The 22,174-nt window shown below is 34.4% G+C and overlaps 1 pseudogene; it reads right to left on the minus strand.

Moving 5' to 3' along the window:
- Positions 1-3,743: 3,743 nt before the first annotated feature.
- Positions 3,744-22,174, minus strand: part of LOC129527827 (zinc finger protein 85-like) — a 41,214-nt pseudogene continuing 22,783 nt past the window's right edge.

Consider the following 22,174-nt stretch of genomic DNA (forward strand, 5'->3'; position numbering starts at 1 on the left):
GACGGGGTTTTTCTTGTTTTTCAGGCTGGTCTTGAACTCCTGACCTCAGGTGACCACCTGCCTCAGCCTCAAAAAAGTGTTGGGATTACAGGCATGAGCCACCACACCCAGCCATCCAGGGCTTTCTATGATTGGTATGTTTTGTATTACTTATTCAATCTCACTATACATTTTACACATTTTTGCTCTGTTCAAGACTTCTGTTTCTTCTGGTTCAATCGTGGAAAGCTGTGGGTATTCAGAAGATTATTTATTTCCCATAAATTTTGTAATTTGCATGCATAGTGATGTTCATAGTAGTCTTTAAAACTTTTTTTATTTATGTAGGATTAGTTATGATTTCACAACTCTAAAATTTAAATAGTTGCAGAATAAAAGTTTGACATAATTTAACATCCCCTTATGCTAAATCTCTGAAAACACTAGGTATAGAAAAAATCATCTGAAGCCAATAAATCTCATGTGTAGCCAAAAACACCTAAGAACCTACTAAACAGGAAAAGTTGTAAGTTTTTACTCTATGAGCTAGAACATGGATGTCCACTTTCTTCAGTCCTACTAAACAATGGTACAAAATGTCCAAGACAGAGAAATTAGAGAATAAAATCAAAGGAATTCAGATTGAATAAAAGAAGTTAAATTATCCTGTTTGAAGATGACATAATCTTATGTATAGAAAAGTCGAACACTTTACTAAAAACTATCAGAACTATTAAACAAATTCATTAAACTTGCAGAACACAAAAGCAACATCCTAAAGTCAGTAGGACTTCTATACCCTGACAACTATCTCAAAATGAAATTTAAAAACAATCTTATCCACAATAACTGTAGTAACTATACTTTGAAATAAATTCAACCAAAAAGTTGAAGCACTTTACATTATACACTAAAGAACATTAAATAATACAAAAATGGAAAATATTACTCATTCACGAATTGGCATTAATATTATTAACTATCTGTATTACACAAAATGATCTACAGATACAAGGGAACCTCTATCAAAATACCAGTAACATACTTAAAAAGGTGATAGTTTCTTAGGGAAAAGACAGTCTTCAATAAATGGTGTTGAGAAAACTTTATATCCACATTCAAAGCAATAAAATGAGATCCTCATCTCAGAATTCAAAATAAATTAGTTACTTAAATGTAAGACTGGAAACTCTAAAACTACTATAAAAATATAGACTAAAAGGCTCACAACATTGGTCCCGGGCAATGACTTTTAAAATTAAACGTCAAAATCCCAGAGAACAAAAGAAAAAGTGGAAGAGTCAGATTATTTCAAATTAAAAACCTGCTGCATGGAGTCTAATACAGTCAACATTACAAGACAACTAAACAATGGGAGAAAGTATTTGCAAATTATTGAGTGACAAGGGGATAATATAAAAAATATGCAAGAAACTCAAATGACTGCACAACAAAAAACAACTATGAGCAAAAGGCTTAAATATTTTTCAAAAGACTTGGCCAACAGATACATTAAAAAATGCTCAGTGTCAATTATTGTCAGAGAAAGGCAATAAAAAATACCTATGAGCTATCAAATCACTCCTGTTACAATAATTCTTACAAAAATGAAAAAGAAAAAAGCATTGGTAAAGATGTAAAGAAAATGCTTGCACACTGTTGGTTTGAATGTAAATGAGGACAGCCATTAAAAAAAGAGATTTCTGAAAAAAATTTAAAATCAGTCTACCATATAATACAGTAATTGCACTTTTAGATATATATTGGGGAACCTGCCCCGATAGTCACATAGGTTCTTTTCTACTTTCCCTAAGTGTCAGCCGGTTTGAGAAATAAAGGGACAGAGTACAAAAGAGAGAAATTTTAAAGCTGGGCATCCAGGGGAGACATCGCATGTTGGTAGGTTCCCTGATGCCCCACAAGCCGCAAAACCAGCAGGTTTTTATTAGGGACTTTCAAAAGGGGAGGGAGTGTGCGAATAGGTGTGGGTCACTGAGATCACGTACTTCACAAATAGAATACCACAAGGCAAATGGAGGCAGGGAGAGATCACAGGACCACAGGACCGGGGTGAAATTAAAATTGCTAATGAAGTTTCCGGCACCATTGTCATTGATAACATCTTATCAGGAGACAGCGTTTTGAGAGCAACCATTCTGACCAAAATTTATTAGGTGGGAATTTCCTCTTCCTAATAAGCCTGGAAGCGCTATGGGAGACTAGCGTTTATTTCATCCCTACAGTCTCAACCATAGAAGATGGCCCCACTCAAGGGAGCCATTTCAGAGACCCACCCCCAGGCACGTATTCTCTTTCCCAGGGATATTCCCTGCTGAGAAAAAGAATTCAGCGATATTTCTCCCATTTGCTTTTGAAATAAGAGAAATATGGCTCTGTTCCGCCTGGCTCACTGGTGGTCAGAGTTTAGGGTTATCTCTCTTGTTCCCTAAACGTTGCTGTTATCCTGTTCTTTTTTAAAGGTGCCCAGATTTCATATTGTTCAAACACACATGCTCTACAATTTGTGCAGTTAACACAATTATTACAGGGTCCTGAGGCGACATACATCCTCCTCAGCTGACAGGATTAAGAGATTAAAGACAGGTATAGGAAATCACGAGAGTATTGATTGGGGAAGTGATAAGTGTCCATGAAATCTTCACAATTTGTTTAGAGATTGCAGTAAAGACAGGCATAGGAAATTATAAAAGTATTAATTTGGGGAACTAATAAAAGTCCATGAAATCTTCACAATCCACGTTCTTCTCCCATGGCTTCAGCTAGTCCCTCCGTTTGGGGTCCCTGACTTCCCGCAACAGATATATATTCAAAATAGAATAAGAATGAACAAATACTTGCACTTCTATGTTGTTTGCAGCACTCTTCACAATAGCCCAAATGTAGAATCAACAGTTCAACATCTAATATGTAAATGAATAAATATGTTACATATACAAAATGGATTATCTTTAAAAAAATTATATTATTTTCAATGACATGGGTTAACCTAGATTAGTTGAATTGTCAGTCACAGAAAGACTAGTATCTCACGATTCCACTTACACATGGATTCTAAAAAACTTAATCTCATTGAAGTACAGAGTAAAATAGTGACCACCAGGTGCCAAGGTATTTAGAAGAAAAGGGGGGTTGGAAAAATGTCTATCAAAGAATACATAATTATGGTTGCATAGGAAGAATAAGTCCAAGAGATCTATTGTACAGCATGGTGACTATAGTGCATAATAATGTATTTGTATTTTTGAAAAATACTAAGACAATGCCATGTGGTCTCACTGCAAAAATGTTAGCTCTGTGAATTAATGCATTTATTACACACGATTAAGCATTTGACAATGTATATATACTTCAAAATATCATATCTTAAAGAATACCCATTTCATCCATCAAGTTAAAATTGTATTTTTAAAACTTTATAGAAAGTTAACAATATTTCAAATATGGTCTGTATTTGTCATAAACTTGCCTGAATAGTACTAACAATATACAGCTTTGTGCTGTTTTGTCATTTGTCAATTATAACCATAGAATCTCTGATAGTTAATATCATGTTCTTCTGGACACAGCACAGCACAGTGCCTGGGAGAAGCCAATGAACTTTAGGGCTTTTACTTGAAGTTTGGGACACCCGGAGTTTCTGGTGGTGATGGTAATAAAATGAAAGAGAGTAAAAGTGCAAGCATTGCTGGTGGTCCCATGACTGGCCACTCTGTAAACACAGTAAACAACTTCGCAAGCAAAATAACAGAAAATCTTTTAATTCAAAAATGCATAATCTTCACGTTTTCCAGAGAAAATAGCCAAGGAGTTGGCTACAGTCAGGTGACGAAGTATAAAAACTGTATGCTAAACTTCACCCAATAACAGAAGTATATAAAATAACAGTGAGAAATTCCTTCAAATTGTAATATCAATATCAAAAATTATTCAAATTTAAAATCTACACAGGTAATTTTATTATTTTGCAAATTTTAACATTCACACTTAAATACAGAAAATTCTGCATGGAAACATAAGTTGTGCTATATCACAAAACATTAAAAATTCCTTACCATTAACTGTTAGAAATTTAATTTTGAAGATATATTTTATATTTGACACACTTTGTGTAAGAATCTTTTAAAATTTTACTTTTACAAACAAAAACAATGGTAAATGATTTAATTCTCTCCCCTGTGGATACTGTATGCCTTTATCTTTATCTGATGTCAAAGTTATATTGATAAGCAAACTCTCCAGTTAAAACCAACTTTTAGTACATTAAAAATACCAACTTTCAGGCTGTGAGCAGTGACTCACGCCTGTAATCTCAGCACTTTGGAAGGCCGAGGTGGGCAGATAACCTGAAGTCGGGAGTTTGAGACCAGCCTGACCAACATGGAAAAACCCTGTCTCTATTAAGAATACAAAATTAGCCGAGTGTGGTGGTACATGCCTGTAATCCCAGCTACTTGGGAGGCTGAGGCAGGAGAATCACTTAAACCCAAGAGGCAGAGGTTGTGGTGACCCGAGATTGCCATTGAACTACAGCCTGGGCAACAAGAGTGAAACTCCATCTTAAAAAACAAAACAAAAAAACAGCTTTCTCATCAAAATCTACAAAATACCATGTGAAATGACATGGCATAAAAATAAAAGTGAGAACACTGTAGCCATAACACAGAAAAAAAAGGTCTGTGATGCATACATAGTTGGAATACACATAAGACAGAAAAACTGAAGATAATCAGAAAATAAAGGCAGAATTTATCTTTAAATTCAAGTGTCAGGTGTGCAGCCTGGAAAAAATGTTCTCTCCACATGAAGAATCAATGTTATTTGTTCACCATTGATATTTTCCATCTCTGACTTGAACTTGCAAACTAACTGCAGCAGAAATTATGGAGCATCTGTTACATGAGAAGCACTGTCATTTTTGTTTGCTACACTCAATATATCAAAACATCTTTGCCGGGTGTGGTGGCTCAAACCTGCAATCCCAGCACTTTGGGAGGCCAAGACTGTCGAATCACCTGAGGCCAGGAGTTCAAGACAAGCCTGGCCAACATGGTGAAACCCCATCTCCACTAAAAATAGAAAAATTAGGCAGGTTTCATGGCAGGCACGTGTAATCCCAGCTACTGGGAAGGCTGAGACAGGGGGACTTGTTTGAACTTGAGAGGTGGAGGTTGCAGTGAGCCGAGATCATCCCACTGCACTCCAGCCTGGGTGGCAGAGTGAGACTCTGTCTCAAAAAACAAAACAAAACAACGACAGAAAAAAACAAAAAAAGAAAAACCCAAAATCCTCATGACTCATAAAGCCTCCCAAGTAGTTACCTGAATAAACTGGCTCAACAGATAAATTTACTTCTGTCAATTTTAAAAAGTAAAAGGAACAACAACTGTATAGTAGGCTTACAGAAGGTTCTCCAATTGAACACAATGAAGTGCTCTAACTAAAAAAGTATAAATATACTAATTATGGAATTGCATCTAAAAATTATTTCATGTGCCCTACTAAATTTTATGAAAATTAATTACTAACCAGCTCACAATGAATACTTCTTATACTATAAAACAAAAAAATTATAAGAAACAGGAAAAGTGTGAATCTGTACAGTAATGAATTAAATAAAAAGTATAGGTCTGTATTCAGCATTTTTGGTTTTTAGTTTTCTAGTAAATTAGACACCTTCTTAAAATAATTTGTTTTGTTCTAGTATTTTTTTCTGAAAATAAGTAAAACTCATACATACACAAACACACTTACTCTACAACTGTATTACAATTAAAGTATATCATTAGACTAACATGTATATTTAAATTTATGTGAATCAGAACTCAAAGTCTGTATGTGTTTGCAAGCAGAGAGTTCACATGTTCAAAGAAAAATATATAACAAATTTTTAAAAATACTTATTCAGGACTTAGATATGTATGGATTTTCTTTATATTTTTCTGATTTTTATTATGACCATAAAAAGATACAGCATGAAGTAATTTGTGAGTTGAATCATATCATTACTAACTTCCCCCCCAAAAAACTTAAGTTTTTTCAATGAAAATAGCATATTTTGAATGCAATTGTTACTCTCCAATTTTCTTATTTTAAAGTTATATACAAATAATTTACCTAATAACTTTAGTTTTGGGTAATTTTCTACAGTCAACACTCTGATTTAGTGTAATGTCTGGAGTTTGAATGCAATTGTTACTCTCCAATTTTCTTATTTTAAAGTTATATACAAATAATTTACCTAATAACTTTAGTTTTGGGTAATTTTCTACAGTCAACACTCTGATTTAGTGTAATGTCTGGAGGGTCAGTGTCTTAGTTATTTCAATTGTGAAATATCTGATGTTGACATAGACTTAATTTTGAAGTAAATGTCTTTTTCATATTTACTGCATCTGTAAAAATATATTTCATTATGAACTCTCTGGGTTTTTTAGCTGTCATTTTTTAACAACTCTTCAGTCAAAATCACTACATTTATTAGGTTTTTCTCCAATATAAATTCCCTGATGTTGAACAAGTTTTGAGAAACTGCTTCAGGGTTTTCCTCTAATACCAAATCTGCACAATAATATCTATGACACAAGTAATCATACTACAACCTCCTGTATATTTGTAATGTTTGTCTTCAGAATGAATACTCCTTCACTTTAACAGCTTACATTTTCTGAAAGATATTTAGACAGTAATTGCACTTACAATGCTTTTATTAAGTATGAGTTCTTGGATGATGATTAAGATATGAGCAGATATCAATGGCTTTTCTACGTTCTTTATAATTGTGCAATTTTTTTCTCAAGTATAAATGCTTTCTTGTGCAATAAAATGTGAGCACTAGTTAAAGGTTTTGTCACATTCTTCACACCTGTAGTTTTCTACGGTATGAATTATCTTACCTACAATCAAGAGTGACAACCATTTAAAGTCTTTGATACATTCTTCATATTTCTGGGGTCTGGGACTATTATGATTTATATTTTCAAAAGTTTGAGGTGGGGCTGGCATGGTGGCTCATGCCTGTAATCTCAGCACTTTGGGAGGCCAAGGCAGGAGTATTATGAGGTCAGGAGATCGAGACCATCCTGGCTAACATGGTGAAACCCCGTCTATACTAAAAAATACAAAAAATTAGCCGGGCATGGTGGCGGGTAACTGTACTCCCAGCTACTTGTGAGGCTGAGGCAGGAGAATGGCATGAACCCAGGAGGCAGAGCTTGGTGAGCTGAGATCATGCTACTGCACTCCAGCCTGGGCGACAGAGCAAGACTCCATCAAAAAATAAAAAAAAGTTTGAGGTGTTGTTAAAAGCATTGTCCCACCTTTTTGGTTTGTAGAGTTTTTCTCCAGTATAAATTATTTTATGTCTGCTATGAACTGAGGACTCGTAAAAGGCTTTGCCACATTCTTCGTGCTAGCAGGGTTTCTCTCCAGTATGAATTGTGTGTAATAAGTGTTGAGAACTTGTTAAAATCTTTGTCACATTTTTCACATTTGTTGGAATTCTCTCCAGTATGCACTACCTTAGCTTTAGTAAAGATTAATAATACAATAAAGGCTTTGCCATGTTAACATTAGCAGAGTTTCCATCCATTATGCATCATCTTATGTTTTGTAAGGCTTAAGGACCAGTTAAAAACTTTCCCACATTTATCACAAGCATAGGGTTTCTCTTCAGTGTGAAGTCGCTTATGGTTAATAAGGGTTGAGGACTGGTAAAAAGCTTCCTACATGCTTCAGTATGAATTCTTTTATGTTTACCAAGGGCTGAGGATTCACAAAAGCCTTTGCCACATTCTTCACATTTGTATAGGGTTTTTCTTTAGCATGAATTCTTAAGTAAAGGCTGAGAATACACCAAAGCCTTTCCCGACTTTTCACATTTGTAGGGTTTCTCTGCGGTATGAATTGCCTTATGCGTAATAAGGATTGAGGACCAGTTAAAGGCTTTGCCATATTCTTCCCATGTGTAGGGTTGCTATCCAGTATGAATTCTCTTATGTCTAGTAAGGTTTCAGAAATAGTTAAGAGATTTTCCACATTCTTCACATGTGTAAACCTTCTCTCCAGTATGAATTATCTTATGTATACTAAGGTTTGATGGCTGGTTAAAAGCTTTGCCACATTCTTCACATTTGAAGGGTTTTTATTCACTATGAATTCTCTTATGTGTAGTAAGGGATGAAGAGTCACAAAAGCCTTTGCCACATTCTTCACATTTGTAGGGTTTCTCTCCACTATGAATCTCTTATGTGTAGTAAGGGATGAGGAGTCACAAAAGCCTTTGCCACATTCCTCGCATTTGAAGGGTTTCTCTCCACTATGAATTCTCTCATGTGTGGTAAGGGATGAGGAGTCACAAAAGCCTTGGCCACACTCTTCACATTTGAAAGGTTTCTTTCCAGTATGAATTCTCTTATGTTTAGTAAGGGTTGATGACTGCTTAAAAGCTTTCCCACATTCTTCACATTTGTAGGGTTTCTCTCTAGTATGAATTCCCTTATGTTCTGTAAGGCTTGATAGGTGGTTAAAAACTTTGCCACATTCTTCACATTTGTAGGGTTTTTTCCCACTATGAACTCCCTTATGTGGAGTAAGGGATGAGGAGTTGCAAAAGCCTTTGCCACATTCTTCACATTTGTAGGGTTTTTCTACACTATGAATTCTCTTATGTGTAGTAAGGGGTGAGGAGTCACAAAAGCCTTTGCCACATTCTTCACATTTGAAGGGTTTCTCTGCACTATGAATTCTCTTATGTTTGGTAAGGGTTGATGACTGTTTAAAAGCTTTCCCACATTCTTCACATTTGTAGGGTTTCTCTCCAGTATGAATTGTCTTATGTTTAGTAAGGGTTGATAGCTGGTTGAAAGCTTTCCCACATTCTTCACATTTGAAGGGTTTCTCTCCAGTATGAATTCTCTTATGGTTATTAAAGATTGAGGAGTGATTAAAAGCTTTGCCACATTCTTCACATTTGTAGGGTTTATCTCCACTATGAATTCTCTTATGTTTAGTAACGGTTGATGGGTGGTTAAAAGCTTTTCCACATTCTTCACATTTGTAGGGTTTTTTTTCCACTATGGATTATCTTATGGTTCCTAAGGATTGAAGAGTGATTAAAAGCTTTTCCACATTCTTCACATTTGTAGGGTTTCTCTCCATTGTGAATTCTCTTGTGTACAGTAAGTTTATAAAACTGATTAAAAGCTTTGCAACATTCTTCACATTTGAAGGGTTTCACTCCATTATGAATTCTATCATGTGTGGTAAGGTTTGAAAACTAGTTAAAAGCTTTGCCACATTCTTCACATTTGAAGTATTTCTCTCCACTATGAATTCTCTTATGTGTAGTAAGGTTTGAAAACTGGTTAAAAGCTTTGCCACATTCTTCACATTTGAAGGGTTTGTCTCCACTATGAATTCTCTTGTTTAGTAAGGTTTGATGACTGGTTAAAAGCTTTGCCACATGCTTCACATTTGTAGGGTTTCTCTCCAGTATGAATTATTTTACGTATAGTAAGGTTTGATGACTGGTTAAAAGCTTTGCCACATTCTTCACATTTGTAGGGTTTCTGTCCACTATGAATTCTCTTATGTTGTGTAAGGGTTGAGAAGAAACAAAAGCCTTTGCCACATTCTTCACATTTGAAGTGTTTCTCCCCAGTATGAATTTTCTTATGGGTTGTAAGGTGTGAGGACTGGTTAAAAGCTTTGCCACCTTCTTCACATTTGTAGGGTTTCTCTCCAGTACGAATGTTCTTATGTGTAGTAAGCTGTGAGGATCAGTTAAAGGCTTTGCCACATTCTTCACATTTGCATGGTTTCTCTCCTGTATGAATTATCTCATGTGTAGTAAGGTATGAGGACCAGTTAAAGGCTTTGCCACATTCTTCACATTTGTAGGAATTCACTCTAGGATGAATTCTTTTATGTTGAATTAGATGTAAAAACAGGCAAAATGATTTGTCACATTTGTTACATTTAAAAGGTTTCTTTTCAGTATGTCTTATCTTACATCTATTTGAATTTGAAAATTTATAAAAGACTTTGACATATTTATAACATAGAAATGTTTTGCTCTGGGTAGCTGTCAAACATTTGTTAAGTTTCTCATAAACTCTTTGGTGCATTTTACAATCATCCACACTTTTACACACTTTTCTTAGCGGTAAATTCTCATCTCCACATTTTCCATATCTTCTCGGTATCACTTTTTGAAATGAATTTTTTATGTTCTGCTCTGGCCAAAGGTCTTGGGCAAAATAAGAACACGTAACTGAAAAAAATAAAAATTACAAATTACTCCACTTGCTACACTAAGATTTGTATACTTTATATATCTAAACTATAAAATTATACAAACTACACAAGCAAGATGGCACAGAAAAGTACCACAGACTCTAATTCCTTCATAGACATATAAATTCAACAAAAACACACTGAAGAAAATACATTTGTGAAAGATTTATAAATGAGTTACTTGTGTGCAGTACCCCAGGAGAGCACAATGCAGAGAGTCACAAAGAAGGAAAAGCCTGTAACATTTACCCAACAAGGCTCTTCCTGCTCCCCAAACATAATATAGTGCCTTTAGAAGTAAATTGTCAACTCCTGTTTTTTTTTTCCAAAAAAAAAAAAAAACAGAATAGTGACACACACATTTCTATTTGTGGCTTTTCACACACTGGTTTCTGTCTCCCATGGCATTAATTACTTAAGGAAGTGGTGGCTAATATGGTTTGGTTCTGCATCCCCACTTATACCTCATTTTGAATTGCAGCTGCCATAATTCTCATGATTTGTGGGAGAAACCTGGTGGGAGATAATTGAATTATGGGGCCGGGTATTTCCTGTGGTGTTCTTCTGGTAATTAACAAGTCTCACAAAATGTGACAGTTTTTATAAAGGAGAGTTCCTCCGCACATGCCCTCTCTCTGTCTGCCACCATGTAAGATGTCATTTTGATTTTCCTTTATTTCCTAGCACGATTGTGAGGCCTCACCACTTATGTGGAACAGTGAGTCCATGGAAGCTTTTTTCTTTATAAATTACCCAGTTTTGGGTATGTCTTTATTAGCAGCATGAGAACAGACAACTACAGTGGTATTCTTTAGAATGACAGTTTGAGTCTGCTAAGACCAAAGGTAAATGCTACAGCAGTAGACAGACTGCAGTACCACAGAGAGAAAACACATGTAGAAAATGATGACTGGCCATTAAGAAGAAACACTAATAAATTTATTTAACTAAACAATGAACACAAAATTTCAGACAAGATACATTCTAGGAACATGTTTGAGAGATTCCCATAATCTCTAGCTAAAACAATTGGTTTCAGGCTATGGCAGAAAATAAGCTACATTATAAAGACTGTGACAGATAGCTCTTTTAAAATGTCCAAATCTCAAAGATTACAATGCATACAAAATATTACAGCAACACAGCCCCATATAAAAAGTATAAAATGTTCAGAAAGCAATCATAAAATATGAAGATGCATAAATTAATTTTAAAATTTTTAAATAAATTGAATAGTGAGTGAAATAGGAAAACAGACAATTATAAAAATGGAATAACAAAAGCATTAAAATATCAAAAAATTGTACAGGCAACAAATACAAAAAGAAATAATAACTAAAAATCCTAGAAGAGGACAGGTGTGGTGGCTCACGCCTGTAATCTCAGCACTTTGGAAGGCTGGGGCAGGCAGATCATGAGGATAGGAGTTTGAGACCAGCCTGACCAACATGGTGAAATCCCGTCTCAACTAAAACTACAAAAATTAGTTAGGCATGGTGATGTGCGCCTGTAATCCCAGCCACACAGGACGCTGAGAAAGGAGAATTGCTTGAACCCGGGAAGCGGAGGTTGCAGTGAGCCAAGATTGTGCCACTCCACTCCAGCCTGGACGACAGAGTGAGATTCTGTCAAAAAAAAAAAAAAAATCCTAGAAGAAAAAAATGATGTAAAAATGTAGAAGCTCAACAAACAAACTAGGATATGCATAAAGATATTTATAACAAACATATATATGAACACAATTTCAAAAGTCACAGACAAAAGAAAATCTTGGGGGCTACAAGAGAAAAGTGATGTGTCATTTACAAGCATAGTCTTATGAGATAACCAGTGAACTTGCCAACAAAAAATTTGCAGGCTAGAAGGGAACTGTGTGTTAATAGTCTAAATCCTGAAAAAAATATCTGTCAAGTGAGAATAATACCAACAACAAAACTGTTCTACCAAATAAAAAGAATAAATCTTCCAAAATAACCAAATTCTGAAAGTATATTGGCACTGCATGTGTCCTACATATCAAAGATGATAAAAAGAGTTCCTTTCACTGAAAAAAAAAGATGCAAGAAACAACACCTAATTATATGAAAACACATCGTTCTGAGAAAGACATGTACATACACAAAAATAGAAATCCATAACACTATCATAAAGGTGCAAAAAACATTTTAAATTATTGTTTAAAATTTTAAAGATAAAAGCATAGAAATTTTTATAAACATCTGTTAATGAATTTACAACATAAAGTGATATAATTAGCAACATAAATAACAAGTGAGAGCAAATGTAACGAGGAGGAATATTTGTTTGCAACTGACGTTAATTTTTTACAAGATTAAAGTATATTGTTGTATCTTTTAGAGGTTGTATGTAATCCCCAAGGTACCACAAAGAAAATATCTGTATAGATACACAAAAGAAAATAAGAAAGTAAAAGCATATTAATACAGAAATTAAAAAGACACAAAGAAAGACCAGAAAGAGAGGAAATGAAGAACAAAGATACAAGAATCAAATAAAAGAATTAATAAAATAGCATTAGTCTTTCTATTTAATTATATATATACACACACACCCATATATATAACTTTCCAATCAAGAGACATACTTTCAATAAAGAGATTTATACAACATATTTTAAAAACAAAGACCCAACTTGCCTTTCTACAAGTCATTTCAGATTTAATGGCAGAAAAAAAAAAACCAAACAAACCTCAGAACGGCAAAATAGAAGTAGATGTTCCATGCAAATATTAAAAAAAAAATGGTAGAACAGCTCAAAATATTATACAAGCTATATCATAAGTCAAAAACTATCATATTTTATAAAACTTACTTGAAGTCCAAACTCCAAAGATATAAAGAAAGATATTAAGTAATAATAGATTCATTCACTGGGAACCTATGACAAATTTTTATGTACATTTGTGTGTGTGCATATCTCACATTAAGGTTCAAAGTATATAAAGCAAATATTGACAAAACTAAAGAATCACAGAGCATATACTAGTAGGATACTTTAATACCACATATTCTATAATAAAAATGAAACAAGACACAATGTTAGTAAAGAAACAGAGGACTTGAAGGCAGTATAAAACAACTATTCCTAACAGAGGTGTAGAGAACACTCCTCAACAGCATCAGGATACACTCATCTCAATACCTCCTACAACATTCTCCTTGATAGACCACTTCTTAGGCCAAAAAAGAAGTCTTAACAAAATTTTTAAAACTGATTTTAAAAAATTACTATCATCAAAATAGAATGAGAGTATAAAACCATAAAAAACTGAAAAATTCAGAAATATATAGAAATTAAACAACAAACTTTTTAACATGCTGTTGCTGAAAGGCTGAAATAATTAACATTATGAAGATGTCCATACTGCTCAATGTAATTGACAAATTTAATGCAATGCTTTTGGAATTTCACATGGCATTCCTGAAGTAATGCAAATTTCTGTCACCAAAATCATTCAGTAGATATAATTTGAAAATACTGGAATATCATTTGGTTTTCAAACACCAGAAAATATTCTAACTATAAAGATAAATTTTAATGACATTATGCAAACAGAAATGAGCCAGCCACAAAAAGACAGAGATTCCATAAAATACATAAAGTAGCCACTCTCTCAGAAACAGAAAACAGAGTGGTGTTTGAAAAGTGCCAAGAAATGAGAAAAATTCATGTTGCGTAATATGTATTGAGATTTGGCTTTGCAAGATAAAAACATTCTAGCAATATGTAGCACAATAATGTCAATGTAACATGATCAAAATGAATATTTAATAATATTGTATTATAAATTCTGTTTTGTGTTTCTGACAAGTAAAAATGAACAATACCTAGAACAGATTCAGATATGCGATAGTTTTAAAATTATCTTCAAATCTAAGATTTTCTCCCGGTCAGGAGCAGAGGCTCACACCTATAATTACAGCATACTGGGAGGCCCAGGTGGGTGGATCACGAGGTCAGGAGATCAAGACCGTCCTGGCCAGCATGGTGAAACTCCATCTCTACTAAAATACAAAGAATTAGCCGGGCGTGGTGGTGCACACCTGTAGTTCCAGCTACTCTGGAGGTTGAGGCAGTGGAATCACTTGAACCCAGGAGGCAGAGGTTACAGCGAGCTGAGATTGCACCACTGCACTCCAGCCTGACGATAGAGCAAGAGTCCGTCTAAAAAAAAAAAAAAAAAAAAAAAAAAGATTTTCTCCTACACAAAAATAATACAGATTCACAGATAGGTGCTGAAATTAGAAAAAGTTTCATGACTACTCACTTAGGGTTAAATAGTCATCCACAATAAACCTACGCAACAAATATACTAGTCATAAAATAACAGAGGGATAGTATTTATCCAGGCAAAAAAAAAGAGATAATTATATTGGCAATAGACATATAGCTGATACATATTTGATTTTGCTCCATACTGTCTTAAATTATAAAGAGTTAAATATTGTCATATACAATTATAAACTAATCAAACCACAATTAACCAGTGTGAGGTGGCATACCCTAAAATACATGACACAAAAACATAACTGTCAAACAAAATTATAAATGGAATGTAAAACTGATTGGACACCATCAAGTGGATCAATATATTCACAAAAGGAATCTTAGAAGACTATAGGGAAAAAGTAATACAGAGGTTACTTGGAGATAAAAATGTCAAACAACTCTCCAAATTTTGATGTAATAAAAAAAAATTCTTAGCACTAATTCTTGATTCTAAATTATTTTACTTCAAAAAGAAGATACAAGTAAATACTGTCCAAAATCAAAGGTAAGGGTACCATACTCCTACAAAACATGCTACATGGTGGACAGGCACAGTGGCTCATGCCTGTAATCCTACAGCTTTAGGTGACCACAGCAGTGAGATCACTTGAGACCAGGAGTTCAAGATCAGCCTTAGCAACACAGCGAAAATGCATATAAAAAAAGAAATGATAAAATGAGTCAATTTGCTGAAAAATAAAATGATAATGAACAATATTATAAAACCGCATACAAATTTAAAGCTGTCTACTAAGTGTAAATATAAAGACATATAGAATTCTTTACTATCATAATGATGGTGCATAAAACTCTTAAGGTTGTATAGAATATGATAAAATATAAATCTGTTACTAGGTACACAGTAAAAATAATTTTCATTATCAATAACACACTGGAAAATGAAGAAGTATAGTTTTTGTGTTCAACTGAAGTTGTTATGAGATTAAAATACATTATTTTAACTTTAAGATGTGTTATGTAATCTCCATATTTTAAGATTACAAAATATTCATAAAAAATATGCAAAACAATATTAAAGAATCAAAACCACTGCAAAATTAAAATAAAAATTAAGGCGGCAAAACAGGAAATGAGAAAACATATCTACAAAAAATACTTAAATCAGTGCTAATAAAACTGCTAACAGTGACTCCATGTTTTAAGCAATTATTTAAAATATAAATTAACTAAACCACTTAATAAAAATAAATGTAATCTCAGGACTTTGGGAGTATGACATGGACTGAACATTTGATTCCAGGAGTTTAAGACTAGCCTGAGCAACAAGAAAAAATCCTGTCTCTACAAAAAATACCAAAACAAAACAAAAAAACTGGCTATGTGTGATGGCATATACTTATAACCCAGCTACTTGAGAGACTGAAATGAGAGGATCATAAAAGTTTCAGAGATTGAGGCTGCAGTGAGCCACGATCACACCACTGCAAACCAGTCTGGCTGACAGACTGATACCCTATCTCAAAAATAAATGAACAAATAAATAGATAAATGAAATTATAAAAAGAAATAGGAATAAAATGCCTGAGTGTTTTAAAAAATGCATACAATATGGTGCCTACAAGAGACTTATTTTAGCATTGAGTCAAACAGGCTGAAAGTAGCAGTGGAAAAAAATTTATATTTCATGCTAATAGTAAGTACAATTTGTTTAGGTGGTCATAATTATATTAGACATTATATACTTTGACTCAAGTACTAGCATGAGACAAAGACTTATATAACGGTAAAAATGGGTCAAGTTACCAGGAATCTATAACTATTATATTTATCTATCTATATATAACATCAGGTCTTTAAAATATATTAAGCAAATGTTAAGAAAAAACTACATAGGAACATAATAATTGTAGACATCAAGATCGCATTTTCAATAATAAGTAGAACATTCAGATGAAAATTCAGTAAGAAAACAGAAAACTTAGACATTATAGACTGCATTAATTACTTTGCATATAGCGGAATATCTGAAAGTGGATCATTTATAAAGAAAAAAGGTTTATTTGGCTGCCAAATAAGCAGACTGTACAAGAAGTGTGTGCCAGCATCGGCTTCTGGTGAGGGTCTCAGGAAGCTTACAATCATGCTGGCAGGCCACGAATAACTAGACATATCACATAAGAGACAGAGCAAGTGTGAGTGAAGTAGTCATGTTCTTTTAAGGAAACAACTCTCACTTGAATCAATGAAGTGTAAACTTATAGATTACCAAAAGTATGGTGTCAAGCCATTCATGAGGAAATTACCCCTATGACCATGACCCAAATACCTCCCACCAGGTTCCACATCCAACACTGAGGATTATAATGCAGCACGAAGTCTGGAGAACATGGACACCCCTACCATATCATAGACCACCTAGGCTTAACAGACAAGTATAAAACTTTCCAGTCAAAAGCAAGAGAATAAATAATATTCTTATTTGCACCTGGTATATTCTGTTAGGACACATAACAAGTCTTACAAAATTTAAGAATACTGGTTAAGTGCAGTGGCTCATGCCTATAATCCAACACTTTGGGAGACCTACGTGAAAGGATCACTTGGGGCCAGAAGTTTTAGACCAGCCTGGGTAAGCTAGTGAGACCCTGTCACTACACATAATCAAAAAATTAGCCAGGCATGGTAGTGCATGTCTGTAGTCCCAGCTACTTGGGAGACTGAGGTGGGAAGGATCACTTGAGCCCAGGAGGTTGAGGCTGCAGTGAGCCAAAATCATACCACTGCACTCTGACCTGGGCAACAGAGTAAGATGTGTCTCAAAACAACAACAACAACAAATAAACTTAAGACTGTATTAGTCTGTTTTTACACTGCTGATGAAGACCTACCAGGAACACAGAATGAAAAAAAGGTTTAATTGGACTTACAGTTCCGCATGGCTGGAAAGGCCTCAGAATCATGGCAGGAGATGAAAGGTACTTCCTACATGGTGGTGGCAAGAGAAAATGAGGAAGATGCAAAAGCAGAAACTCCTGATAAAACCATCAGATCTTGTGAGAATTAATCACTACCACAAGAACAGTACAAGAGAAACTGCCCATGATTAAAATTATCTCCCACCAGGTACTACCCACTACATGTGGAAATTATGGGAGTATAATTCAAGATGAGATTTGGGTGGGGACAGAGAGCCAAACCATATATCAAAGACCAAAATAATACACGTGTGTTTTCTGACTAAAACTGAATGAAACTAGGAATTAATAGCAAAAGTAAAACTGACAAATCAAAAAACATATGAAATTAAAACACACTCTTCAACATATTCTTGCTCGAGTCAAAAACTTAAATTTTTTAAAGATGTTAATGCAACCTACAGTGATACACAAATTCAGTATAATCCCTATAAATATCCCAATAGCAGCTTTTTACAAGAATATTGGTTGAAATTTTAAAATTTGATTATGAACTACAGCCAAACACCCACGAAAAAGAACAAAGAGGCATTATACTTCCTGATTTCAAAACATATTAAAAGCTACAATAACAAAAACAATGTGGTACTGACACAAAGACAGATAAACAGGTGAAAGAACAGAATAGAGATCACAGAAATAAACCTTTCTGTATATGATCAAATAATCTTCCACTATGTTGCCATGACCACACAATAAAGATAAATAACATTTTATCAAATTTGATTAATAATTTGATTTTATAGTCAAAATATAATGTTGAAAACTGGAAACCTACATTGATAAAATAAAGTTGGATCATTTTCTTGAGCCATATAAAAACAATAGTTTAAATAAAATACTTAGACACAATAAAGTAATAAATATCTTAGAAACAAAATAAGGGAAAGACATGATATTGCTCTTGGCACTATTTTCTTAGATATGACATTAAATGCTTGAGCAACAAAGAAAATAACAGAAACATTTAACTACAATACACTTCTAATATTTCTGTACATCAAAGAAAACATTCAATAGAGTGATGATGCCTTTTAGTAAATGGGTGAAAATATTAACAAATCACATGTGATAGGAATTAATATTCAGAATATATAAACAACTCAACATTTAAAAATAGAGTTGAATAATTAGATTTAGAAATGGACACATAACTGAACTAAACTTTAGAAAGAAGCATTTGAAAGGACACACAAAATTACTACTTTGTAGAGAAATGCATAAAAATTATAATGAAAACCAAAATCACCTCACACCAATTAGAATGGCCATTACAAAACTTTTAAAAGAAGCAAATCCATTGATGATGCAATGTAAATGAAACCCATGCTGATTGTTGGTGGCAAACAAAAATACAGCCATCACTGTAAAATGTTATGTTCCTCAAATAATTAAATATGGAAGTATCATCAAATACAGCAATCTCAATTATGAATCTATATCCAAAGTATGCAACTCAGGACCTGGAAAATACATATTTGACCATCTATGTTTATTGTACCAGTATTCACAAAAGCCAAAAGGCTGAAGCAACTCAAATTTCTTTCACTTACAAACACATAAAAAAATGTAACATACACATACAGTGGAATATTATTTAGCCTTAAAAAAATCTTGTCACATTTTAAGATAAATCTTAAGAATATTATATTACCTAAAATAAGCCAGTAACAAAACAATGAATACTATATGATACCACTTATATGAGATATGCTAAGCAGTCACATTCATAAAAACAAAGTGGAAGAATGTTTCTCAAGGGCTGAAGAGAGGGGAAAGTGGGCAGTTGTTACTTAGTGGGTACTGAGTTTCAGTTTTACAAATGTAAAATCTCTTTTTTGCATAACAATGTGCATATACTTAACATGCCTGAAGTGCAGAGTTTTTTTTTTTTTTCTTAAGATAGGGTAAGGCTGGGCACGGTGGCTCACGCCTGTAATCCCAGCACTTTGGGAGGTTGAGGCGGGTGGATCACCTGAGGTCAGGAGTTCAAGACCAGCCTGGCCAACATGGTGAAACCTGGTCTCTACTAAAAATACAAAATTAGCCAGGCGTGGTGGCACATGTCTCTAATCCCAGCTACTTGGGATGCTGAGGCAGGAGAATCACTTGATTCCAGGAGGCGGAGGTTGTGGTGAGCCGAGATCATACCATTGCACTCCATCCTAGGCAACAAGAGTGAAACTGTGCCTCAAAAAAAAAAAAAAAAAAAAACCCAACAAAAAAACCAGGGTATTACTCTGGCATCCAAGATGAAGTGTAGTGGCACAATTATGGCTCACTGTAGCCTAAACTCCCAGGCTCAGGTAATCCAGCCCCATCAATCTCCCAAGTTGCTGGGACCACAGGGGCACACTATCATGCGTGGCTCTTTTTAAAATTTTTTTGTAGAGAGCGGGTCTTTATATGTTCGCCAAGCTTGTCTCAATCTTTTCAGCTCAAGCACTTAGATCAAATACTTTGAAAGTATTAAAGCTATGATGCCTTTTAGTTCATGGCTATCACTCTAGTGGAATGGTCAGCATAGGGAAGTGTGGTTTTATATAGCTCATAGTAGGCCATTGCCTCTGGAAGGAAAACATAAAGCGACACCAGTACCTACCTAAGGTCACAGACGTCTGACACTGTAAGATTAGATCCCAAAGGGGACACCCCAGGGGTTCCTCTGGACCTCAACATCTCTGAAGGGGACATCCCTGGCAGAAATTCTGAGGTCTAGTACTAAACCCTCCCTAGAATTTTCTCTCACATTTGCCATACTGTTTGGCCCCCAACATTGTATGGAATCTGGAGTTTACTATTGAATGGGAAAGTGGAATGGCATTGCAAAAATACAGGCTGTTGTGCTCTGGTTCTAAGCAGGGGGCCTGGTTAACATGTGATGCTCTCCTTTGGTGCTGTTTGGCCCCAGTGTTCTTTGGAGTCTGCAGAGGTTGGGCCTTTAAAAATTGAACTGCCATGGAAACTGTTTTACCCAAAAATTTGGTTCACAGCCTTTATTGGATTATCTACTGGGGCAAACAAAATAAAACCAGTGAGCTTGTATTGCTATGTCACGGCTAGGGTTCTAAGCTATTAGATCTTCATTTGTGTGTATATATGTCTAGATGTGTTTGTTTGTACATATTGTTACATGTTGTGTCTACCAAATTAGCTTGTAAGTAAGAGCGCTCAAGTAGTAAGTATAAGTAAATTTCAAATACGTGTGACTTAAGTATAACTTAATAAGCTAGCTTTAAAATTATTGGTAAAAATAGAAATGTCTTCAAAATGTAGATGTATGTTCTAAATTATGCAAGTCAGAAACTAGGTTGGTTAAATGCTTTAAAGTCATGAACTGCTTCTTTGGCTTTTTAAAGTTGTTCGACTTTCCTGCTTTACAGGTTTTTAAGGGCTGGGGACATATGCCATGCCCCTAGCTAGGCGGAAACAGACCTGATCTGCACCTAAGTACATAGCTAAAATAACTTACCAAGTATTTCACCAAAATTAATCATTGCTAACAGTTGCCATTTTAACATGTAATTGAGAATACTGAAAACAGATTTACATGCAAGGTGCATAAGGAAGTGAAATATGTCTTTAGTAAAATGATATAAGGCATGAAAATGAAAATTTTTGCCTAGTTTAGAGGGTTAAAGGATTGTTTTAAATAAGATACAACTAAAGGTTCAAATAAGTTATAGAAAGTTTGTAAAAACTGTAAAGAGAATCTGTATGTGAACATATTGACTAAATTCAAAAGGGTATTGTTTGGTCTTTCCATAAATTGAACATTGGAATAAAAGCACAACAAGGGTGTGTTGAGGCACTGACCTACCCTTTAACACAAATATGTAAAGGGTTATAAAACATTTTCAAGAATCACACCTCATGATCAAACTGGTCAAGATTGGATAAAATTATCTATAAGGTTTAATTTAAACAGTTGAGGTTGACAATAATAGCCTAATGCAAGCGTGAAATTTGGCTTTCTCGCTCCTGAAAAAGATTTTTCTTTGACTTTTGAATAAACTCTAAAAAAGAAGGGAAGGACAAGAAACACACTGTTTGAAAAACTAGGTCTTCCCTCTTGACGAGTAAAGGTTTCTGCTTTACAAAAAAAAAAAAAACAAAAACAAAAACAAACAAACAAACAAAAAAACACACACAACACTTTGAGTTATTTAAACAGATGACTTATGGTAACCTGAACTTCTATTAAGTGTTTTGAGCCCTTAGAGCTTCAAAATTCTCTCTTCTAATCCCTAGTTTTTGATGCTACAGAGGGCCCCTGGGACATCCAAGGGAGAGGTAAACACGATAATTTGACATGTTTACTTACATAGGATTGATCAAGTGGTGTTTGATTTTCAGGTTATATTTTAGTGAAAAATGTTAATGTGTGTTCCAAAAGTTGTATGGAATTTCTAGAGTTCTGATGTCTGAGTTTGTGTTATCAATCATAATTAAAGTTATGTGTTAGGTTATTATAAATCACAAAGGTGACTAAATTTCTTTTGTCAATCATGTCTTTCACTGTGACTATCCTAGGACATTCTAACATTCACAGATAATTGTTGTTTTGATCCTCCTCAAAGAATGGATTATCACCCTTGAGTGCAGGTTTCTGATAACTTTGCAGACTTCGAACAGGAGTTGACTGGGTGAACTG

Source organism: Gorilla gorilla, chromosome 18, assembly GCF_029281585.2.
Source record: "Gorilla gorilla gorilla isolate KB3781 chromosome 18, NHGRI_mGorGor1-v2.1_pri, whole genome shotgun sequence".
NCBI classification, from domain to species: Eukaryota; Metazoa; Chordata; class Mammalia; order Primates; family Hominidae; genus Gorilla; species Gorilla gorilla.